The 26,168-nt window shown below is 40.1% G+C and overlaps 1 protein-coding gene across 3 annotated transcripts in view; it reads left to right on the forward strand.

The window, feature by feature from the left end:
- Window positions 1-1,296: 1,296 nt before the first annotated feature.
- RNF2 (ring finger protein 2) overlaps window positions 1,297-26,168 on the forward strand; it is a 55,078-nt gene continuing 30,206 nt past the window's right edge. For all 3 annotated transcript variants that reach the window (XM_033196436.1, XM_033196437.1, XM_033196438.1), the window contains exon 1: window positions 1,297-1,618. The gene's annotated coding sequence lies outside the window, so the exon portion shown is untranslated. The remainder of the gene's footprint in view (window positions 1,619-26,168) is intronic.

Below are 26,168 nucleotides of genomic sequence, written 5' to 3' on the forward strand. Positions count from 1 at the left end.
TTCACCATATTGGCAAGGCTGGTCTTGAACTCCTGATCTCAAGTGATCCGCTGGCCTTGGGCTCCCAAAGTGCTGGGATTACAGGCGTGAGCCACCACACCCAGCCTTTTTTTCCCCCCACATTGGAGGACGAGTTTAACCTTGAAGGGCTTGTAGAGTCAGATAATTGTCACTTGTTAAAGTTACAGATAGTAGGCAAAACTTTTCAAGCCACTGAGAAAGAATGCTTGTTTCGTTTGACGGATTGTTAGGTAGCATACATAAAGTGCTGTATTTAACACCTGTCCTCTTTCTTTCCATCCATCCAAGGCGTCAAAGACCATCTTAAATCCTGGCTCCTCAGGAAATCATCCCCCAAACACACCAGCTGGAATTGATATTTTTCTTTTCCAAATTCCTGTGTAAACTCATATCATTTATTTGGAATTGCTTATAGAGAGTTTTAGAGCGTTAAAGAACTAGAAAGGACCTAGGATTCAATACAATTCTCCCATCTCGCAGACGAAGAAAATGAAGTGCAGAGGAGCTACGCAATTTACGTAAGTCACATAGACACACATTGGAGGTTATGAACCTAGTTTGCCCGATTCCCACTGCAGTCCATTGCTTTACGCCTCAAGTGCCTTCAGATTTATGGTCTGGTATTGTTGGCTATCTTCTCAATAGAACATGACATCTCAACAATAGTACATCTTGAGATCAGGGAACTTTCCATTCTTCCTTACTTCAGCTCATAATTTATACGCATTAAATGTCGGATAATTTACTGGAGACTAACTGGCTGTGTTTTAGGTAATGATTACATCTATTAATCCATTACTTCGTAAATCCTCAAGTTCAGAAGATAATACCGGAAGGTGCCAAGGAGGTAGGAATAAAGCAGCAGCAAGGTAAATAGTAAGAGCTGATGACCACAATCACAATGTTAAGCTAAGTTTAGAGTGGAAGGTCATTTTCCCTGGAGTAATTACACTTGCAGTTTTATCCTGCAAGGATGAAAAGTGTGTGTTTGTTGTACGAGTGTGGAAGGGAGCCGAAGTTCATGTGAAGTTCTGCAGACCAAAGCTTAATGAGGATTTCCGCCGGTGGGATAGGTTTAAGAGGACGAACTCACGAGAAAGAAGTCTGAGTCCAAACCTCAGAGGCTGGCCAGGGCAGTGTAAAGAGTGGGCCGAAGCCAGGGCAGAAGAACCCAAGCAAAGGTTGAGCACGAGGTGGAAGCGCAGTCACCCGGGCGTTGCCCGGGGGCTGCGTCTGGCCATGGTGGGCGCCGGGGGGGCGTGGCCGGCCAGCCCAGGGCGGGGCGGTGGCTTTGGTTCTGCAGGTCAACACGCGGCGGCGCACCCTCCCCTCGCGCCGCGGGCCTCCCCGCGCCGTGCACGTCCTCGTCCCGCGCCTCCGCCCCTCGCTCGCTCCTTCCCGCCCTCCCCGCAGCGCCGGCCGAGCCGGCTTCCCCTCAGTCTCTCATGAATATTGAGCGGCCCCTGTTGTATTTCCCGAGCTCCATTGCGGAAGCCGAGGCTCGCCATATTGTGCGGCGGCGCCGGCGGCCGCGGCAGCTGATACCCGAGTCTTGCTCCGGCCGCGGCAGCGGAGCCCCAGGCTGGGGCAGGAGCCGGTGAGTGGGGCGGGCGGGCGGGGAGGCGAAGGGCGCGGAAGTGGCGGGCCGGGACGCGCGTCTGCTCCGCCGCGTTGCAGGCGACTGACGGGGACCACGGAGTAGGGGGGGGTGTGTGTCCGCGGGGGTGTGAGGGTACATGGCGCCGCCGCCGCCCCCGGCCGCTCTCGGGGCGGAGACGTGGGGGGGGGAAGGGGCTTCTTATTGTTCCCGTGTCTTCGAGGGTCGTGGGAGGGAAGGGAGCTGGTTTGCGGAGGACCCAGTCAGCGAAGCGCCGGGATTCCTTCCTTCGCCGCGAGCCTTTCGCTACCCTTTTCTCCGCGCGGAGGCCGGAGCTGCGGCGAGACCCCCTTGCCTGCGGGGGCGGGGGCCCCAGCCTCTCTGCAGCCCTACTCCGGAGGCGGACGGAGTGGAATGCGGGTTTTTTCTCTGGGCTTCCCCCTCGCAGCCAGGGATGTGTGTCTGCATCGTGGGGGTGGGGTAGGGGCACTTTGTGCAGATATCGCTCCTTCCTCTTGGGGGGTCGGAGTCGGGGTTCCAGTGTAGAGAAGCTGCTCGACGTCGGAGTTCCTCGGGGAGACCCCTTCTGCTTCACACATTCCTGGAGTGCCGCCTCCTGCTCTGGAGTATCTGTTGCTGCTTTCTAAAGCCGCGAGCTTACCCAGGAGGAGTCGTGGGGGGAGGGTGTCTTGGTTAGTTTCTGCGGGAAGCTTCGCGTTTTGAACCCTGTCGTTTATGCTGAGATCCTAGTACCCACTGTTGCCGGGAGCCCACCCTGCTAGTCAGAATCGTTTGCTTTCTGCAGAAGTCGCCTTCTTGCTTTCAGAGATAGTGTTAGTAAAAATTGATCTCAAACCTTGACGTTTATTTCAGTTATTTGCCCCCTAAGACCAATTATATACCCATCTATTTGAAGCCCCTTTGGGTATCTTTTTCGAGGCTGTCGGAAGTTTTACAGAATGTAACTTTACATTATAAAATGGTTTGAGGATGTCAGGTTTCTTTGAGGTGCCGTGAAAAGGATATAGGTTTGCATTCAGCATTTTAGTAATACGCTGTTTTTTAATTCAAAAAATTAAGGCATGGTTTCAGTGTTTTAAACCGCGGATGTGTTTAAAACGAATGTACGAGCGATTTGCATTACATAATCTACTTTTGGTAGTTGAAGATGATCAGTTGGAATACTTAGTCTAATTGGTAGCTAATCTGTCTGTTTTGCATTAAGTGCAGTTGTTGAATATTTTAATAACTTAGGTTGGTGTGAGAGTTTGCTTCTTATAGTGAAATTTGATCCTTTGATTTATAAAGTATTTAAATAACAGCAATGTGACTCTTGGTTATTCCCTTTTTCCCCTGAAATTTCTACTTTTCACAATCAACAAGTATCTTTAAAAATCTTGATTGTACTCTTAACCTACTTTTTAGTAAAGTAATAGCTGGTTATTAAATGTGACTCCTTTTTTAGGAGTAGCACAGCAAATATGGTCTCTCACTTTTTGTAAGGATTGTAGTTATTTCCCTCAGGTATCCTTGTGGCATCCACATTTAAGGTTAATTATAGTAGAGGCAGATTTATGAAAAAATCTGCCCGAGTCAGGCCAATCCGTTTGAATATTTGAAAAATAAGCTAGTTATCGTAAAGTGTGTTGCATAGAAAATTTTCCAGTTACTAACATAATGTAGGCCATATAGACTTTAAAAATACTGGGAATCTGGAATTTTTCTCTGCCTGTGTGAAGCTCCCAGGTTTGAATGGATAGAAATATAGACCAGGTCAGCAAACATGTTTGGAATTTTATTACTGACCTACAGTTTGTGGTGTCACGTCTGTGTCTCTAATCTGATTTATTCATGATTTGTGTTTATATTATGCAGACTTTGGAGTAAAGGTGATATATATGCCCAATGAATAATATATAACCAGATGTTTCAGTGACAGTTTCATTTCTATACATTAGCAAAGAAGCATAATTTCTTCCAGCAAGAGAAATGAGTTAACATTAAAACGCACTTTATTAAAATTATGGCAGTGTTTCTGGTATGACTTAAAGCGCTTCATAGTTTTGTAATGACTCATTTATTAAATTCTGGATAAACTAAAAATGCATCACAGTTTGCAGCTTTTAAGAAAGGAAAAATACGAGATTATGTACTCTGCCCACAGATGTACAATTGATTTTTAATTCGTGTTGTTTATTGCACACACTGTAGAAGACATTGTCATCAGACAATGGTTAATTTCTTGATTGATTCATTTATTTGACATCTTAGCTGTAATAGCAACTTATTGACTGTTGCTTTGCATTTAATACTGAGTAGGTGCCCATATAATTTAGGGTACAAAGGTGGTATAATAGCATTTACACAGTCCATTCCTTAAAGGTCCACATATCCTGACCGTTTGCCCACTGGTCTTCTCCCCTTTCTACCTAATGTGTCTACTGAGTCTTCTGGTATTTCTCGCGGGAAGTGCAGTTTGATTGGTCTTACATAAATATTTTGACTGTGGTCATGAGACTCTTGGCATTTAAGTAGAAGCTAGTGTTAGTGTGTTGCCAGGTAGGAGCTAGGTAATGAGTCCCTGACTATAGGTGCTAAGAGCATAGGTGACCCATTACCCAGTTTTATGTTGTGTGGAGCAACTCCGGTAGAACTGGCCATGTTCTTAATTCTCCTTTGCTTTACGGTTTTTAGGCAGCTGAGGCAGAGTGGTGTGATTGGGCTTAGTTGTATATCTTGTTGGATGCTCAGGAGCTATAGACATTGCTGAAAATTCTAAGATTTCTGTTGCTTAAATTTACCTTCTCCCATTTCATTTTGAGAATTAACCTGTTTGCCATTTATCATAATTTTTAAAAATCAGTTTGTCTGTATTAAGTACAATGGTGAAGTTATTTTTGAAATTAACCTTGGGTTAAATTTGCTAATGAGGGCATACTGTTAAGTGAAGTAATGAGCCAAATGAAAAACGTAAGCATTTTGGTCATTTGTTTTTAAAAGATGTGTTACTTATGGGCTCTTCTGCAAGGGGGATATCTTTTTTTTCTATGCTATAGAGTGGAGTTGTATGAAAAGGTTAGATTCTAAAGTCGATGCACAGAATGAAAATCACATTTAGTAAAAAAAAAAAAAAAAAAAAAAACTTGAAAATCCCTCAGGAAGGCACAACAACATACCAATAAGTTCAGCTAAGCTTTGCTGTTGGAACAGATTACCATTTCTTTGAGCACTGCGTGAAGTAGTTAGCTTGCATTTAGGGACCTTGCATTTGGGGCAGGGGTGGGGGAGGAGCGTTTGAAGGGGAGTGCCTTTAAATCTAAGAATCTGGATCCCTTGGGAGGCCGAAGTAGGTGAATCACGAGGTCAGGTGTTCGAGACCAGCCTGACCAACTTTGCGAAACCCTGTCTCTACTAAAAATACTAAAATTAGCCAGGCATAGTGGCATGTGCCTGTAATCCCAGCTACTCAGGAGGCTGAGGCAGGAGAATCGCTTGAACCCAGGAGATGGAGGTTGCAGTGGGCTGAGATCATGCCACTGCACTCCAGCCTGGGTGACAGAGCGAGACTCCGCCTCAAAAAAAAAAAAAAAATCAGGATCTCATGCCACAGTATCAGAGGATGTGAGAACTGGGACCACTGGGGAATAGCAGAACAATTTTATCATTTCACATTATTTCTAGGATATGTGCTATATTAACAGAGGTGAGGGCATGTGTTTGGAATAACTTGCACTTTTAAAATTGTTTCTCATTTTCTCTATCATTTAAACAGTGTAGTAGTTTAAATCACAAAAAGTGATTTTTATGCTGCAGCTTAACAGAAGCAAATTTAGAGGGTTTCAAGTTATCCTCTATGAAATAGTTTTTATAAAATAACCCAAATTTTGTTTACGTTCCCCTTCAGTGAAACAGCAAGATATCTGAGAGCAGTTAGAATTATTGTGTTTTACAATGTACTAGGGTACAATAGAGGAAATGGCGACTTCAGTAGGAATTTCAACAGAAAGGATTTAATATAGGGAGTTGGTTAGATGAATGTAAAAAAAAACAAAAGCGGGGGAGGGGAGAACATTACAGTAATCAGAACCTAAGAGCTCAGAGAAGAGGTTCTGTGGACCCGGTGGTGGACTTTTGAGTAGGTCAGCATTGTGCAGTTGCTGCTAGTACTTATAAAGGCATGTGTTACTGCTGGTTCTGGGAGAACCACAAAAACCTGGAGACTGGAACCATTTGCTAACTGCCAGGGTCAGGGACTGCAGTTGCTACTGACAGGAACTGGAAGGTTGTCCCTTCTCCCATCTTCCTGTGTTCCAGTCTTCACTTACTGCTGCTATTGGCAAAGCCTAATGAGATCCCAGCTGGCAAAGGAGTTGGTGAAACATAGTAGCAGTCTTAGCCATAACAACATAGAGTCTGGGAGGGTAGTTTTGGAGTTTAGAGACAATAAATAAGTAAATGATGTGGACAAATAGTGTAGGTTAAGATGTAGTAATTTAAATAGGGATATCTGTGTTAACATTGCCTTTCAAAAAATATTTATCTTCGGTATGCCAGACCCTATGCAAGGGATTAGGAATAGAAAAATGAATCAAACAAGGTCTTTGTCCTTGAGGAATTTATAGTTTAAGTGGCAACAACAAATAAACTACTGTACAGTGTTTTCAGTGCAATAACAAATGAGTGCTGTGTTTTGGGAGCCCAAAGGACATAGCAACCAACTTGCCTCTTCTCTGCCTACCTAAACTTTATAACTACTCTTTTTATCTTCTATCCCGATTAAATCCAATTTCATTCTTTCTGACTACTGTGTTCAACCCAGCTCCTGTGAAAGCTTTTTCTCTGAGATACCTCAATTTTGTCACATAATTATTATTTTGTATTTCTCTGTGCTTTATTCATCTAGATTATAAAGACCAGTGCTTTCTTTGCGCTTTTAGCTTAGTACTGTGCACATAGATGCTTGAGAAATACTTTTTTCAGTGGCTGATGGAAATAAAATATTGATCATTATCTTTCTAGACATCATTTCTTCCTTCCAAGGTCATTAGAAAATAGTTTGGGTAAAGTGTTACTTGATTTTACAGACAGAAAAATTGAAAGGGTAAAATAATCAGCTGGTTTAAACTGCATAGCACCAATAGGTGATCTAAAAATGGGGCTTTGGATTTCTGATCCCCTATCTTTCAGAGCCAGCAATTTTGACAGGCATTCCTTTTGATGGCTAAATAAAATTCTCTCCTACTTCTTGGTATTTTATAAACTAGTGTTCTCAATCTCAAGTTATTTTGGTGTGGGGTAGGGAGAAATTCCTCATTTCAGTTCCCAAAATAAAACATTATGTAGTTTCTTAATTGTCCACTCTTTGTTGTCTTTTTTTTCTCCTTCCTGTATTGATGACCACTACCTCTATTCGCTATTGCGAAATGTGCACATCGACAGTACTTCATTTTGACTTTTTAGAAGAACGTTCTGCTTGTTCCCCCACCATTCACACACCATGTTGATTTACTTTAAAAGCAACTAATTCTTCACTTAAAAAAAAGATGTATGCCTCCATGCCAGTAATTGCATTAAACCCTCACTATTTACACTGTTTGCTATATAGAGTCTTATTCAGTCTGGGACAGCTGTCTTGGAACCCAGCCAAATGTTTTCTAGAAGGCTTTACTATATTACAGAAGGGGTAGTATTGTGTATAGTAGAAGGAGTTGCAGAATTGAATGCAGGAGACTTGGTTTCTAGGTCTGGTTCCACTACTAGCAAGATTCTTGGCCTGAGCCTGTTTTCTTTTTTCAAAAAAAAAAAAAAGTTTAAAAATGTCACCCTCACTGACCTTACAGATTATTTGAAAAGATACAAGAGGTAATGTAGGTAAAGGGGTCTTTGTAAAGAGTAAAGCACGTTGTAAATGTAAGGGGTGTATGTGAAGAAAGAAAGAGTGAGCGTGAGATCCATTGGTCCCTGGCTTGGATCTTAGGGATGGTTTTGTGTCTACTTTCAAGTTGTTGAGTTTCTGTATTTAAAAAGTGTTTAGGGTGGTAATGGGGTGTGAGAGGAGTTGTGGATGTCCTATAACCCTACTTGTCACAAATCTGGTTGATAGTGTAGCATCCTCCCCCCCCCCCCCCCCCGTTAAATAATGTCTTTTTTTTTCATCTTTCAAAATTTTTTATTGAGGTATAATACAACTATGTACAAAAATACACACCAAGTTTTACATATATACACATTTTATGTATATATGTATATACATATTATAAACATGTATATATGTATATTATAAATATGTATATATGTATAAATACAAATACAACTTTTACATACATACATTTTAACATATATATATAAATATATATGCATGCACCCATGTAAGCATGTCTCAAATTAAGAAGTAGAACCTTCTATTACCCAGAAAAGTTTCAGTGTTAGCCTTCCCCTGCTGATCCTTTTCCCTCACCTGTGACACCCCCCATTATTTTCCTCCTATGTTTGATCTGACATCATGGAATATCTGTTCTTCCTTCAGACCATTTCAGACTCATTCCTTCTTCTTGTTCCTTTTTGGAGACCTTTCCTAATAACTGCAGCACTCTTAACTCTCCTACCACCAAAACAGAGGTATGCAAAGTAGGGGATAGGCAATCCAGCATGTAACACACAGGTTTCTAGCACCACTATTCATGATACCCAAAAAATTGAAACAGCTGAAATGTCTGTCAACAGATGAATGGATAAACAAAATGTGGTATAAACTTACAGTGGAATATTATTCAGCCATGAAAAGGAATAAAGTACTAACACGTTACACTGTGGATGAACCTTGAAAATATGCCAAGTGAAAGAAAGCCACAAAAGGCCACATAATGCATGAGTCCATTTCTGTGAAATATCCACAATAGAAAAATCCATAGCTTGGTGGTCATCAGAGGTTTGGGAGATGGGGATGAAACTGCTTAATGGGTAAGGAGTTTTACTTTAGAGTAATGGAAATGTTTTGGAATTAGGGTTAGTGGCTGCACAAGACTGTGAATGCACTAAGTGCCACTAAATGTTCAATTTAAAATGGTTTGTTTCACCCCAGTAAGGTTTTTAAAAAATGAAGTGGCTATCATTTTAGGTGAGCTGAAAAGTTTGAATGAGGCATAGACTCCTTGAATTTTTAAGCCGTGAAGCGCTGGGCAAATATCAGCTGGGGATGCTGAAGGAAGAAACTACCTGAGGGTAGTTTCAAAGCTCTGTGGCTTCAAAAGCTCTGCCTCAAGTAATGATGGTGATAATAAGAGATGATGATAATAATAAGAGATACTACACCTACAATGCTTAATATGAGCCAGGCACTGTTCCAGGTACTTTACATCTAAAAATTACTAAATCCTTACAACTCTTAAGAGGTGGTATGACATCACATCTCCATTATAGACAAGGAATTGAGACGTTTAAATGCAGTCTCCAAGACATGGGAAATGACAGAGTCCACATTTGAATCTAGGCAAGTCAGACTCTAGACACTGAAGTCTCAACGACCAGGCTCTGCGCTAGGAACTCTCCAGGTTTTATCTCATTTAATCCTTTATTAAGGAAGGTATTGTTATTTCCATAAAAAAAGATCCCCTTCATAGTCTCCCTACATTCCGTGCCTTCTAGTTTTTCCCCTATGTTTATTTTTATGTTGATCCACATATTCCTGTCATTATTCTCTCATTTTGCTTCATTTTCCTTTTTTCTTTTCTTTTTTTTTTTTTTAAGAGACAGGATCTTGCTATGTTGCCCAGGCCGGAGTGCAGTGAGGCAGTCATAGCTCACTGCAGTCTCCAACCCTTGGGCTCAAGTGATCCTCCCACCTCAGCCGCCTTTGTAGCTGAGATTATAGGAGTGTGCCACTGTGCACACTAATTTTCTTATTTTCTTTCTTTTTGTAGAGATGGGGGTCTCATGTTGCCTAGGCTGGTCGTGGACTCCTGGTCTCAAGGAGTCCTCCCATTGTGGCCTCTCAAAGTTCTGGGATTACAGGCTTTGGCCACCATATCCAGCCTGAATTTTATTATTTGCATTTTCTTTTGGTCTCCTATTACTAGAAGGCAGGGATTTTAATTACTGTTGATTTTCCAATATCCAAAACAATGTGTGGTACATAATAGGCTCCAAAATATCTAAAAGGAATAGTGCACGTGACATTAACTAGTATTAGGTCTTGTGTGCCTGTGTTTGAGTAAGATTATATAATACGTAATAGTCTCCTTTTTAAACTTAATGTCTCATATTAAAAAAAAAAAAGTACCTAGATGTAGTTCATTCTTGGATGTATGTTAATAACCCAGATTGGATGTAGCAGCATTCACTTAACCAGTTTCCTGTTAATCTACATTCCCCCCAGTGTTTCTCTAGCATGCAAACAATATGGCATTAAACATCTTCAGAAATGACTTTTTTTGTATATGTGTACTTATTTCTCTGTAACTAGTGTCTAGCAGTGAAACTGCCGGGAAAAAGGATATATACTTTAAAAATCTCTGTAGGTAATGCCAAGTTTTGCTCATTATCCACTCCTGGCAGAGCTGCTATGGCACGCAATGGGTTTCAATATGCCTTGGACCAAACTGGATATTATTATTTCTATTTGCTAATCTGATGGCGGAAAACGGACCCCCAGTTTACAGATAAGGAAATGGCGGCTTAAGTTCCGGGACTGTTCACATAACCGGCAAGTGGCAGGGCCGTGATTTGGCATCAGAAGCGACTCCGGAGAGGATGCGACAAAGCTGGACACTCTGCTCTGTGTCCTGGAGCACGTCTGGTGATAGATGGGCCTTGCCATACTGGCAAGCAGGCCTTCCTCCCCCATCTAGGCCTCTGGCACCGCCGGGCCGGCCGAACGCTGGCTCTTCTCCATTACGAGTGCCGTTCCTGAGAGCGGGTTCCTCAGCTCTGAAATGGCGGCAGGACCCCGAGGACACGCCCCTAGAGGCAGGGCCTGAATTCCTAAATAATTGTCTTTCAAGACTGATACGCCGCCTCAGTTTCTTTTTTCTTTTCTTTCTTGTTTTTAATTTTTTTTTTTTTTTAAAAGACAGGGTCTGTTTCGCCGGGTTTGGAGTGCAGTGGCGCCATCTCAGCTCACTGCAACTTCCGCCTTCCGGGGTCAAGCGATCTTCCCACCGCAGTCTCCTGAGTAGCTGGGACCACAGGCGGGCGCCTCCACGCCCGGCTATTTTTTTTCTATTTTTGGTAGAGACGGGGTTTCTCCATGTTGCCCAGGCTGGTCTCGAACTCCTGAGCACAAGCAGTCCGCCTGCCTCGGCCTTCCAGAATGCTAGGATTACCGGCATGAGCCAATGCACCCGGCTGCTTCTTTTCACCTGGGATGCATGTGTTGATTATATCTTGAGAGAACATCACAAAAGTTTCATTGTTCCTTGTTGGAACAAAACTATCACTTTGAAGATTGTTTAAATGACTAGGGCCTGAGGGAGTAGGGAAAGCATACTCTACAGATCGAGTATCCTTTGTCCAAGGTCCATAGGACCAGAAGTATTTTGGATTTCAGATATATTTTTCCAGATTTTGTAATATTTGCTTTATACTTAGCAGTTCAGCATCCCTAATTCAAAAATCGGAAATCAGAAATGCTCCAATAAGCATTTCTTTTTAGCATGACTTTTTTGAGCATCATGTCCATGTCCAAAAAGTTTTAGATTTTCTTTTTGGGGTGCTAAACCTGTATCGTTTATTTTGGCTGGAAATTACTATTGTAGTTTTTTGTTTTTTGTTGTTTTTAAATTTAAATGGAGTCTCGCTTTGTTCCCCAGGCTGGAGTGCAGTGGTGGGATCTCAGCTCACTGCAGTCTCCGCCTCTCAGGTTCAAGCGATTCTCCTGCCTCCTGAGTACCTGGGATTACAGGTGAGCGCCACCACGCCCAGCTGATTTTTGTATTTGGGTAGAGATGAGGGTTCACCATGTTGGCTAGGCTGGTCTCGAACTCGAACTCCTGAACTCAAGTGACCCGTCTGTCTCAGTCTCCCAAAGTCTGGAATTACTAGGTGTGAGCCACCGTGCCCAGCCTGTAATTTCATTTTATATGAGGGTTATATCCGATTCAGAAAATCTCTGCTTTTAAAAATATACTTGCAAGATTGGAAGTTATATCTTGTTTAGTTTTAATGAACCTATCCTTTTGTCGTTGATCTTAAAATTTTTAGTTAGCATATTTGTGAAGAAAACAGGGCTCTTCAAATTAGTGCAAAGGTGTTTTTTTTTTTTTATATATATAGATAGCTGTGGGTTGCTATCCTCTAGGAACATTTCCTCATGTAATTGTAAAGTAATGTATGTTTTTAAAGGCTCTTAAATATTAAAGTACTATCTAGAATAGTAAGACTAAATTTCTTTGTTCTTGATGTTACTAGAATTGTTACAGTTGCATTGAAATGTAGATCCCATTTATCAGTTTGGGTTGTTCTATGATAATTTGTTAGTCTCTTGAAATTTTTTTTTCAGGAGTTCTCTATTACTTGAAGAGTTCTTCATTACTTGAAAAGATAATATTATAGTTGCGTATAATGTAGATAACGTTATTAATGTCAGTTTAATTTGTTCTGAAAGCTTTTGAGTAATCTTTGGAATACTTGATTTAGGAAAATTAAAACAATATTGGTGTGCAGTGAGAAAAAAATTTTACAAGATAAGTTACCCATCGTTTTTTTTTTTTCTTTTTCTTTTCTCATTTTTTTAGAGACAGGGTCTCCCTCTGTTGCCCAGACTGGAGTGCAGTGGCATGATCATAGGTCACTGCAACCTTGAACTCCTGGGCTCAGGAGATCCTCCCAACTTAGCTTCCTGAGTAGGTGGAACTATAGGCGTCCACCGTCACACCTGGCTAATTTATTTTATTATTATTATTTATTTTTGTAGAGACAGGGTTTAGCTATGTTGCCCAGGCTGGTCTCAAACTCCTGGCCTCAAGTGATCCTCACTCCTTGGCCTCCCAAAGTGCTGGGATTACAGGCGTGAGCCACTGCACCTGATCTGTCATTCATTTCTTAAATGGATTGTTTTTATTTTTAATTCCTATGTTCAATATGCTGCTTAGTCCTTTTGGAAGTAGTTTAAGAGCTAAGAATGGGGGGAAGTCCATAAATTATTACTTAAATTGCCTTTGAATAAAATGTTACAGCATTCAGTTGTTGCTTTTTTCATTTTTAAAATTTATTTTTTAAATTTAGGAAATTTGAAGAAGTAGGAAAAACTGCTGTTGGTACTTAATCACACTTACATTTTGCTCAATTTATGTTTGGAAATAAATTTTAGATTTTGGTTTGATTTTGTTTAAAACATAGTTTTAACTGTATTTTATATGTAGATATAAATTTATGTGTGTTTTAAAGTCTGGGCTGGGTGCGGTGGCTCATGCCTGTAATCCAACACTTTGGGAGGCAGAAGCAGAAGGATCACTTGAGACTAGGAGTTCAAGACCAACCTGGGCAACATAGTGAAACCCTGTCTCTATGAAAAAGAAAAATAAACAAAATTAGCAGGGTGTGGTGGTGCACACCTGTAGTCCCACTTACTATGCAGGCTGACGTGCAGGATTGCTTGAACCCAGGAGTTCGAGGCTGCAATGAGCCATGATCATACTGTTTCACTTTAGCCTGGGCAACCCTGTCTCAATAAAAAAAAAAAAAGAAAAATCTATCATTAACATTTTCTGTGCCATAGCTAGTTTGTTAACATTTTTAATGATTAATATTTCAGGTGTCTGAACCATAATGTATTTAATCATTTCCTTGTGGTTGGTTTATAAGGCTTTTTAAGATTTGTATTTATGTTGATGATAAGATCATCTATTATTCATGTGGCAGTGGGATGGAAGTAAAGCAGTACCTGTTGTCTGTGTAAGGTTACCTTTCCAAGAATGAGTCTGTGACTGGCTTTGATGGCAGTAGCTTGTTGTGCAGTAGAGTTGAAGAAAACAAAGAGGGAATGAAAGAAGATAGCCTATTTCCCCATGTAGGCTTGAGAATTCTTTTTTAGGTAGTGCAGAGCATATGTTCGTGACCTTCAGTCCAGGTGTCTCTAAGGATCCACAAATACAGTCATCCCTCTGTATCCATGGTTTTGTTTCCTTGGATTCAACAAACTGCAGATGGAAAAATACTCTCGAGGAAAAAGAAGAAAAACCACAATAAAAAATAAGAGTACAACAGTTTAAAAATAATACGAGTTTTTGGCCCGGTGCAGTAGCTCGTGCCTGTAATCCCAGCACTTAGATGGATGGATCACTTGAGCCCAGATGTTTGAGACCAGACTTGGCAACATGGTGAGACCCTGTCTTTACAAAAACTATGAAAATTAGCCGGGCTTGGTGGTGCACACCTATAGTCTCAGCTACTCAGGAGGCTGAGGTGGGAGCATCACCAGAGCCTGGGAAGGTCGAGGCTGCAGTGAGCCTTGATTGCACCACTGCACTCCAGCTTTGGTGACAGAGTGATACCCCGTCTCAAATAATAATAGTAATAGAAATTTTGAAAATGCAGTCTAGCAACTAGTTATATAGCATTTATATTGTGTTAGGTACTATAAGTAATCTAGAGATGATTTAAAGAATATGGGAGGATGTGTGTAGGTTATGCAGCTTACCCCGTTTTATGTAAGGGACTTGAGCATCTGTGGCTTTTGGTGTCTGTGGTGTGTATCTTCAGAACCCCATGGATACTCAGGGAGGACTGTACTCTGTAATTTTGTGTGCATGTGCTTTTGTATGTCTTTTTTTCTCCCAGAGGTGAGAGTTCCTTACTTTCATCAGATTCTTAAGGGGAATGTAGACCCAGAACAGTTAAAAACCATGGATTACAGGAATTTTGTTAAAAGTAGAGGTAGAGGGAAAACTGTAAAAAGTATTTGAAACGGTATCTGTTGTCTTGAATTAATGTTAGTTTTCCTTCCTCTTTATTGTTAAGTAATGTGGAATGAGTTTTGCTTTTGAGAGAATGGATTTTGCTACTTTAACTTCTTAAGTTTTTGTTTATTGTGTTATGGTTTTCTCTTTTTAATATTGATTATTTGAAGAACTCACATTAAGATTATCAAAGTCTAGTTGTTTATAAGTAGCTTTGCCCTAATGGGCATTTCAGTATATGTATTTTTGTTGTTTGGAGCTCTTTGCATTATTTCCAGAGCAGTAGATTTTTTAAGATACCACCTAAAACATGCTCATTTTATGGAAAAAGAGGTTTAGGTCTGTATATTGACTTTGTTAAAGTCATGTTGATTTCCAGTGTATATGAAATGTGCCATACTTTTGCTGCTTTTGTGAACCTAAATACTATGCTAATTTTAGATTTATCAGACTATAAAACTTCTAGTAGTTTCTGGTTTCTTGTTCTAGCTTCCTCTTCCTGGTCCCTGGCTTTCTTTCAGCCTTTGAAACCTCTGGAGCTACTTCTGCCAGGATTAAGCTTTTTTGTTGCAAGTTGCAGAAATCTGGAGACAAGGCCAGAAGAGAAGAGGGAGATTAAATTAGTTTACCTTTTGGAATTGTTTCAAGAATGAAAAATGAGAATAGAAGTCCCCTGAATCCCAGTCTGGCTGCTACTCCATAATAGTGGTTTTTTTCTTTTTCTGCAAAAGAAAATCTACCTATGTGACAGGGGACATGGGAACCACATTCTTTGCTTATCTGTTCTTGGCTATTTTTGCCTTAAAACTGCTAAAAAAATCTGTGCCTTATTGTAATATGGTAACAATAATAATGGGAGTTGAAAAATTGAGGGAAAAAAGTACCAAGCCTATATTACCTTCTAGAACATAACTTACGTAGCTGTCCTTGTAGCGCTGATGCAAATTAGTGTTATCTCTAATCACATTACCTTACAAGTACTTCAGTCGTTACATATGGTATTGTTATATTGAACGACTGGAAAAATGTCCTGGTTGCAGCAGATACCTTCATATTAATGGCTTTATTGTTGTAGTAGCAGTAGTAATAAATAATATGTTTGGTTGGTGGCTAAGCGTATGGCCTTCTCACTCAACCAGACCTGGGTTTGAGTCTTGCCTCTGACATTTACTGTGAGACCATTAAGCACATTAATAGCATTGTTTTCCACAACTGGGATTACTTGGTCAAATCATACGAAAATTATATTTTTATCTCTAGAAATGAATTCCTTAGCTGGTTTTTGAATGGGTTATTCCAGTTCTTGTTAGAAGAGTGTAAAGGTATTAGCCTTCAGCTTTTCTCTTTATTATCTTTCTGAATCTGATTATTTTCTTAGGTCTCTGCCTGACCACAAATTTAATTTGCCATTAGATTGTGGCCTTCCCAGAAAAGTAGAACTTGTTAGTATATTTCCAGTGACACAAGGGAATGTTACTGTGACTGCTTGCGTTGCTACTTGCTAAAGCTAACATTGGCACTTGATGAACATTTATCTACCCAGGAAAGGATAACAATCTTGAAATATACCACTTTTCAGAAGCTGCTGACTTATGCTATGGCATATGAGGCCTGGACTAAGAGTCAGTAGTTAGACTTCTCTTTTTGTTTTGTCTTTAATTCAAATTTATGTAAATCTTTCAGCTTTGCTTTATGCCTTAGTTGTGTTTCACATATCCGTCACAAAGATACAGATAACTGAACTGTGTCATTAAGTCTACACATTTATTTATTGGGGCCAATCATATGTGGTGTCAGCATAGAGTGGCAGTCAACAGTCAGTAGTAACCTGGATACTGCCACCATATCAGTATACTCCCTCGTTTAGAGGTTTCTATGATCTGGGTAGGAATATAAACTGAAGTTGGTAGTTTCCTCGCTCACTTAAGGACTTAAAATTTTTCTGTTCTGCTTAGGAAATTGTTGACATCCTTTGGTTTTCTTGGTCTAAGGGCACTCGGAGAATTAAAGGTAGTCCTTTATAAGAATGTGATGAATTTGTGGTATAGAGTTGGTATGTGTTCAGGACTGAAAGCCTGGGTTATGCCAAAGTCTGAGGTTTAGATGACTAATGGGTCACTAGATTCAAATAAATTGGATGAATCAGTAGACTGGAAACTCCTTTGGCAAGCAGAGGTTGAAACATCCTTAGAGAAAACGAAAAAATTTAGCCTGGCAGATGAGAACCAGGAGGAATGAGTACTGGTATAAGGAACATGTCTTGTCAGAGGGACAGACCATTAAGAATTGAGGAAACAGGCTGGGCAAGGTCACCCACATCTGTAATCCCAGTACTTTGGGAGGCTGAGGTGGGAGGATCACTTGAGACCAGGAGTTCAATACCAGCCTGGGCAACATAGCAAGATCCCGTCTTTACGAAAAGTTAAAAAAGTAGCTGAGTGTGGTGATGAGTCTGTAGTCCTAGCTGCTTGGGAGGCTGACATAGGAGGATCGCTTGAGCCCAGGAGTTTGAGGCTACAGTGAGCTATGAGTCACTGAACCACTGCACTCCAGTCTGGGTGCTGGAGTGAGACCCTATCTCTTTTTTTTGTTTTTTGTTTTTTTGAGACGGAGTCTCGCTGTGTCACCCAGGCTCGATGGAGTGCAGTGGCGTGATCTCGGCTCACTGCAAGCTTCGCCTCCCGGGTATTCATGCTATTTTCCTGCCTCAGCCTCCTGAGTAGCTGGGACTACAGGAGCCCACTACCATGCCCGGCTAATTTTTTGTATTTTTAGTAGTGATGGGGTTTCACCGGGTTAGCCAGGATGGTTTCAAGACCCTATATCTTAAAAGGAAAAAAAAAAAAAAGGAAACAGAAATGGAAGATTCTGATTTCAGGCAGAAACCAGCCAACCAAACAAAAAACCACACAAGATCACAAAACCCCAAATGTGCAGCCTTTAGCACCAAGGCTACCAGTATAGAGGAAAATCGATAGCTTATTGTTTCAAATACATATGCAATTATGGCAGGTGGACGTGGAGAAGTATGGAAGTAGCCATTCTCTTTAAGACAGCGTGGAAAAAAACGGCAGGAATCCTTAGCTATGACTTGGGGTAGGCTAGATGCGTGAATTTTAATGCAATATGCCTCTTTTTGACTTTGAAAATAAAAGATTGGAGGAAACAACTGGTTGTTGGCTGAAGTATTCAAGTTGAAAGAAATTGCTAAAGGTAGAGTATTTTCTTAGCTCAGGAGAACAAGACTGTTTTTAGGCAATGCACTGTCAGAAACATTTAATTTAGCCTGCTTTGATCTGCAGAATATTAGAGTTTAGAGAGCTCTTGATGCTACTTAACATAAAGGTTTAAATTTACAAGTGAGGAAACTGGACCCCCAGCTGTAAGTGACTAGCCCTGTGGTTCACACAAGAATCTAGAAGCAGTGATTCTTTACCATAGAAAATTTGTGCCTACTCCTGTTTCAGTAACCAGTATTCCTGTAATCAAGTTGTCTCCACCTTGTGGCAGCAAATATTTTACAAGGCTGAGTACAAACATGGAAGAAAACTGCTAGGGAGAACTTTTAACTGCTTTTGAGGAAGAAAGAGGCAGGTAGCTTTGTGACAGTTGTGTTGCTTTTTCAGAGGCAGCTGTGGGGACAGTGTTCCCATTGCCTATGTTCATATTTTGTAACCTTATTAAGGCATTTATATACTCTGTATACCTGAATCAGGCAATCATTTATTGTTGACAGTGTAGGAAGTTACAGTGTTAAGCTTATCTTTTATAGTTTTCGGATATACACACATGCATATTATATACACATAAGACATATGTGTATATATTCACATATACACATATTTCTCACTCTTTTCCCATTTTTGTCATGAGTTAGAAGAGCATGCAACTTTGTCAGTGGAGAAGAGAGAACTAAACAATAATGATGTTGGGAGGGATTGCATTGGGAGTTATACATGATATAAATAATGAATTGATGGGTGCTGACGAGTTGATGGGTGCAGCACACCAACATGGCACAAGTGTACATATGTAACAAACCTGCACGTTATGCACATGTACCCTAGAACTTAAAGTATAAAAAAAAAAAAAAAAATGATGTTGGGAAACTTGCTCATTGCATGGAATGGAGTAGCTAGATCCTAGCCTCTTTAAATATAAAAAAAAATTACAAGAAAGTATAGGTGGTTGTTTTTTACAGTTTTAGAGTATGGCTTCCGAAAATGCCACAGAAGAAAAGTACACTAAAAATATATAAAAGATAAAAGTTGTGTACTGAAAAAGTCAAAAGACAAAGCAGCAAAATGGGGAAAATTAACACTCATGACAGGCAAAAGGTCGATTTCCTTAAAAGAAGGAGTTATTACAAGTTAACTTTAAAAAGAACTAACAGAAATGGATATAAATAATTGGTAGACCAAAAAAAAAAAAAAAAAGAAAAAAAAAAAGGCCAGTAAAACTGTGAAAAGATATTTTGTTTATCTCATGATTGAGGCTTGCCAATTAAAACAATAAAGTATCATTTCCCTCCCACTTATCAGATTGGACAGGGTGTTTTAAAAAAAACCGTTGTTTTTCTCTAATTGGTAGAAATGTAAATTGGTATAATGATTTGACAGTATTTATCAGAATAAAAAAATTTACTTGCCCTTTGGTCCAGTAATTCCACTTCTAGGAATTTGTCCCAGGCAACTTTTTGCCAAAGGTAACTTCTTATAGTTAAAGTTAACAAAATATACACTAAACCAGTAACTGTAAATGAGTGAATTCTGAGCAGTGTCTTTATTTGGGGAAGTACCATTTGGAAATGCCAGATGTTTCTTAGATCACTGAAACAGTAATTTTTTACACAGAACACATAGAATAGTGATTCTCAAAAGTGGCTGCACATAAAAACCATTTGGCTGGCTTTTAAACTCGGGGTGGATGAGGGGTAAAGATACTGATTCAGTGAGTCTGAAATGCAACCTTGGTATCAGAATTGTTTAAAAGCCCTCCAGATGAAAGATGATTCCTTATATATAGCCAGGTTTGAGAACTACTTCTTTAAAGGAAGACTTTTCCTGTGGGTGCATTTGGTTTTCTTTTGGTAGAAGACAAGACTATTGAGCAAATAAACTGAAGTTCGCATTTTTTGTCACCTTCTCCCACTCTTACCATTTTCTCCTGATAATTAGGGTTCAACTGGTGTATTAGCTTCATATAGTTGCTGTAACAAATTACCAAAATGTAGTGATTTGAAACAACATGAACTTATTGTTTTACAGTTCTGGCAGTAAGAAGTCCAAAATGAGTCTTATGGGATTGAAATCAAGGTGTTGGAAGGTCTGTGACCTTTCTGGAATCTCTAGGGAATAATTCATTTTCTTCCATTTTCTAGCTTCTTGAGGTTATCTGCATTCTTTAATTTGCAACCCCTCTTCCATCTTCAGGCCAGCTTCCCAGTGTCTTAGATTGCTCTCTTGGACTACTTACCCTGGCATCCTTCATAACAGCTTCTTTGACTCTGCGTCTCACATCACATCGCTTTGTCTGCCTCTTAAGGACCTTTGCAGTTACATTGGGCCAAACCTGGATAATCCAGGATAATCTCCCCATCTTAAGAGCTGTAATTTAATCGTATTGGCAAAGTCCATTTTGCCATGTAAGGTTAACATGCACAAATTCTGGGAATTAGGACTTGGATACCTTTGAGGGATCTATTATTCACAGTGCCATAGTTAGAGACTTAATTCAGAAGGGCATTTAAAATTAACAAATGGAATATTTCAATCTGTCTTAAATTTATATCATATTCTAGCCCTAAATAAGCTTCTCTGTAGTAAGTTATGATTAATGTTTATTACCTCAGGAACAATCTTCAATTTCTACTTTATTCTTAGGAATGTAGGTTGGATGGGATAGGATAGCTAGTCTTACTGCACCAATAACAATAGCTATTGTATATTCTTCACAGAATCCTACTGAATAGGTACTTTATTTCAACACTGACAGGATTTCATAGTTTGATTTTTTTGGTAATGCTTTGGATAGTCTAGACGGTCCCCAGTTTACAGTGGTTCGACTTACGATTTTTCAACTTTACAGTGGTACAAAAGCAATATGCATTCAGCATGCTTCTTGACTTGTGATGGGGCTACATCTGGATAACCCATCTTAAATTGAAAACATTGAAAGTTGAAAACACTTTAAGCTTATATTTTCAACTTACTATGGTTTCACTTTAGACTTAAGATATTTTCAATTTATGATAGTTTTATTGGGATGTAACCCCATTGTAGGTCAAGGAGCTTTATTGTTATCTTAACAATATTTTGTCTTCAAATCCATGAACATGGGACGTCTTTCCATTTATTTATGTCTGATGTCTTTCAGAATGTTTTGTAATTTTCAGGATACAAGTCTTTTGCCTCCTTGGCTAAGTTTATTCCTAAGTATTATTGTTTTATATTACTGTATATGGAATTTTTTAAAATTTCCTTTTCAGATTGTTCATTGTTAGTGTATATGAATGAAATTGTTTTGTTTTTTTCTTGCAACTTTGCCAATTTCATTTATTCAGCGTTTTACAGCTTTGTGTGTATGTGTGGAGTCTTTAGGGCTTTCTGCATATAAGATCATGTTGAGAGGTGAAGCCATCTGGAGTTCTGGGTCAGGTGGGGACTTGGGGAGCTTTTCTGTCTAGCTAAAGGATTGTAAAATGCACCAATCAGCACTCTGTAAAAATGTACCGATCAGTGCTGTGTGTCTAGCTAAAGGATTGTAAATGCACCAATCAGCCCTCGATGTCTAGCTAAGGATTATAAACCCACCAGTAAGCACTCTGCAAAAACGTACCAATCAGCGCTCTGTGTCTAGTAAAGGATTGTAAATGCACCAGTCTGTACTCTAAAAATGCACCAATCAGCGCTGTGTCTAGCTAAAGGATTGTGAATGCACCAATCAGCACACTGTAAACATGGACCAATCAACTCTCTGGAAAATGGGCCAATCAGCAGAATGTGGGCAGGGCCAAATAAGGTAATAAAAGCTGGCCACCCAAGCTAGCAGCAGCAACTTGCTTGGGTCCACTTCCATGATGTGGAGGCTTTGTTCTTTTGCTCTTCACAGTGAATCTTGCTGCTGCTTACTCTTTGGGTCCGCACTACTACCTTTAGGAGCTGTAACACTCACCTTGAGGGTCTGCGGCTTCATTCCTGAAGTCAGCGAGACCATGAACCCACCGGGAGGGACAAACAACTCGAGACGCTGTGAGACTGTTAGGGCTTTAAGAGCTGTAACACTCACTGCGAAGGTCCTTGGCTTCACTCCTGAAATCAGCCAGACCACAAACCCACCAGAAGGAAGAAACTCCAGACACTTCTGAAGGAACAAACTCTGGACACACCATCTTTAAGAGCTGTAACACTCACCGCGAAGGTCTGCGGCTTCATTCTTGAAGTCAGCAAGACTAAGAACCCACTGGAAGGAATAAACTCCGGACACAGTGTCATCTACAAAGATATTATTTTACTTCCTTTACAATTTGGATGCCTTTTATTTCTGTTTCCTTTTTTTCCCCTACTTGCTCTGGCTAGAACTTCCACTAGTATGTTGAGTAGAAGTGATAAAAATACTACTTCCTGCTTTACTGTCTCATTTTTTTTAGTATCAGCATGTACACAGCCACAAGCTTAGGAGCCCTTCTTTCTTTCCTTCCTTTCTCGTTTCCTATATCCCATGTATTTTACTATTTAGTTATTTTTGAGCACTGCCTTTTCTAATTTATTCTTATTAACAGCTCTACTGTAGGCCTTTCTCGTCTCTTCTTCAGATTATTGCACAGATTAGGATTCTTGACTTTCTCAGATCCGTCCTTTACTATTGCCAAAGGTGATCTCTTCATCATTGCACCGTCGATCTTTCTTGACACCTTTGTATCTCATACTAGGCCTCACTGATGTAGTTCACATTTAAATTCTTCAGCCTCACCCTGTGCTGAGTCTGTACTCCCTAACTTCTTTCCCACTCATTTAATAGTGAACTACTTGGAGTTTCCCAGACATGCAATGCTGAGTGTACTTTTCCTTATTATGTTGGTCCTTCAGGACTACTTTCTTTCTTCACTTGGTTAACTTTCACTTAACCTTAAACTCTTCCTCCAAGGATGAGTCTCTTTCTCCAGGAAACATTTTCTGATTTCTCCTCTCCCATTTGACTGCTTTTTTATGCTTTTTTTTTTTTTTTTTTTTTTTTTTTTAGCATTTATCAAATCATACTGAAAATGTTCAAGGATTGTCCGCCTCAGTAGCCAATACATTCTTAGAGGTTCTTATTTTCTATCACATGATAGCTCAATAAATGTTTCGTAAATTGTTGAACTCAACTGGTTTTCATTATGGATCTGTTAGTATCTAATATGGGTATGCAAAGGAACAGAAAGAAAATAAGGCTGCTACTGTTATAATTAGTGTTGACTCAGACCTTGATAGGTAGGTGTATCTTGAAACCTTAAAAACAGATTAAATTAGGCTATTAAAGTATCTATGTCTGTGGTGGGGGCAGGGGTAGTGTTAGAGGAGATGAGCTAGTGATGGGTGATGGGAGAAACGTGGTAGGAAGCACAGATCACAGTAAATTAGATCTGCATTTTAAGGGAAGCTTTAAAAATCTTAAAAAACATTTATTTTCCTTGTAACACAACTTAGTTATAGAGAGTCTAGAAATGTTAAGTTTATTATTAGTGTTCAAAAACTTAAGACCGGATAATGGAGATTTGGCAAATTACTTTGGAGTGCTTCCTGTTGGATGTTCCACATCGTGGAAAAGATACAATTCAAGGCCGGGCGCGGTGGCTCAAGCCTTTAATCCCAGCACTTTGGGAGGCCGAGACGGGCGCATCACGAGGTCAGGAGATCGAGACCATCCTGGCTAATACGGTGAAACCCTGTCTCTACTAAAAATACAAAAACTAGCCGGGCGAGGTGGCGGGCGCCTGTAGTCCCAGCTACTCGGGAGGCTGAGGCAGGAGAATGGCGGAAACCCGGGAGGCGGAGCTTGCAGTGAGCTGAGATCTGGCCACTGCACTCCAGTCCGGGCAACAGAGCGAGACTCCGCCTCAAAAAAAAAAAAAAAAAAGATACAATTCAATTAGGAATTGGTATTGCTTTTTTAAATAAAGAAGCTATTAGGTTACCAAGAGTAATTTAGATGCGTATTCCAGATGTTTAGTACAGTGACAAGCTTTTCAATAAAGAACACTTTGTGTCTTTAGAAGCTTACAGAAATTAGTGTCTGTCTTACAGCTGTTTAGATTGAACTGCGGAAAGTGGTTTTTATGAGGTGATAGTTACTGCAGGCAATATTATGATGGCAGTTGGATTGCTTACTCAATTTATTATTGCTCCCTGGTTTGCCTAGTCTTGAGTAAATTTCTAAAATCTAACACCTGTATCCTGTAAGCAAGCATTGCTTTAATTAAGGAAGAAAGTATTTGCTCATTCACATGTTGTGTAATATAACATAAAAGGAAAAGAAAAATGCTAAAGATCGAGAGAGTTAATTAGATGTGACCTTTATTTTACTGTGTGCGGAAGGAACAGTAGCTATGGGAGAAAAAGATACCTCATTAAAAGAGAGAGAAGGCATCTTAGTTTGTCTTTGTTTCATAGTGCTTAGGGAAGTGTATGTCAAATGAAAAAAAAATGCTTTGTAGGAAAGTGGAATAATAAGTAATTTAAAAGTATACTTTTTTTTTTTTCTTTGAGACGAGGTCTCGCTCTGTCACCCAGGCTGGAGTGCAGTGGCGTGATCTCGGCTCACTGCAACCTCTGCCTCCTGGGCTCAAGAGATTCTCCTACCTCAGCCTCTCGAGTAACTGGAACCACAGGCACGTGCCACCACTCCCAGCTAATTTTTGTATTTTTAGTACAGATGGGGTTTCACCGTGTTGGCCAGGATGGTCTTGAGCTGTTGACCTTGTGATCCGCCCGCCTTGGCCTCCCAAAGTGTTGGAATTACAGACATGAGCCACTGTGCCCGGCCTTTTTTATTTTTATTTTTTTTTCTTTCTCTTTCTTTCCTTTTTTTTTTTTTTTTTTTTTTTGAGACAGAGTCTTGCTCTGTCACTCATGCTGGAGTGCTGTGGTGCAATCTCGGCTCACTCCAACCTCCGCCTCCCAGGTTCAACTAGTTCTCCTGCCTCAGTCTCCCGTAAAGTGGTTACAGTTTCTGAAATGTATTTCACATTTGTTTAAAAAAAAAATTAAGGGAACAGCTTATATGCAGGATAAAGACTTAAGTGCTGTCTGTGGGAGTTGGTTATATTCATTGATGGGTTATAGTCACTCTTATCTTTGGTCAGTGTGGTAGGCTGAAAAATGTCCCCCAAAAGATACCTACATTCTAGTTGCTGCAACCCATAAATGTTACTTTGAAAAAGGGTCTTTGTATGTGTGATTAAGTTAATGGTATTGAGATGAGATTCTCCTGGATTATCCAGGTAGGCCTTAAATGTTATCACATGTGGCTTTATAAGAGCAGGGGCAGAGGGAGATAACAGCCACAGAAGAGCATGAGGCAGTTTGACCACAGAGGCAGATTGGAGTGATACGGCCAGAAGCCAAGGCATACTGGCATTTGCCCCAACCTGAAAGAGGTAAGGAACAGATTCTCTCTTAGGGACTCTGGAAGCCAGGTGCAGTCCTGCCAGTACTTTGATTTTGGCCCAGTGATATTGAATTAGGACTTCTGGCCTTCAGAACTGTGAGAGAATAAATTACTGTTGTTTTAAGCCTTCAAATTTGTGATAATGTTACAGTGGCCATAGAAAACTAATATAGCAATCATTGTTCAAAATGTAAATGGACATTTCTAAGTAACTCAATTTACCTAAACTCTTTTTCCTTTTTGGGAGTATAATTTATAGCTCACTCATATTAAACGATAGCTTTATTTCAGATGTTCTCTGTAGACCAGAAAATTTTTACGATTAAAGCAGCTGGTAAACTTTTTTAGGTGCAGAACTGTTGACAGTTTCACTCAAAATGTTATATTTAACGTTCCTTTTTTGAGAAAAATGTTTCATCCAATCTGGAAGCTCCCTCATGGCTGCCTTCTCCCTCATAACTACTCTAGTAAGAGTACAATTCAGGCTCCTAAAATTTTACAACACAGTGTAAGCTTTTTTGCCTGCAAATCTGCTATTTAGTATGAATTCCTCTTTCACCTAAACTTGAAAATACACATTTGGCTGGGTGAATGGCTCATGCGTGTATTCCCAGCATTTTGCAAGGCCAAGGCGGGCGGATTGCTTAAGCCCAGGAGTGCCCAAAACCAGTCTGGGCAACATGGTGAAACCCCATCTCTACAAAAAATACACACAAAAAAACAACTTGGCATGGTGGTGCATGCCTGTAGTCTGAGCTACTTGGGAGGCTGAGATGGGAGGATCACCTGAGCCCAGGAGGTAAAGGCTGTGGTGAGCCGTGATTGCATCACTGTGCTTCAGCCAGGGTGATAGAGTGAGACTGTCTAAAAAGAAAGAAATAAAGAAAATATGCATTTGAGGCTATTTATCTAAGAGTTGAGCTGTTGAGTTCACAGTGATCCAGCACGTGCCAGGGTCTCACTTGAGACTTTGGTTTATTGACAGTCTGACAAAAGAGTAAAGGCCATGG

The sequence above is a fragment of the Trachypithecus francoisi genome, unplaced genomic scaffold, assembly GCF_009764315.1.
Source record: "Trachypithecus francoisi isolate TF-2019V2 unplaced genomic scaffold, Tfra_2.0 Lachesis_group5, whole genome shotgun sequence".
NCBI lineage: Eukaryota > Metazoa > Chordata > Mammalia > Primates > Cercopithecidae > Trachypithecus > Trachypithecus francoisi.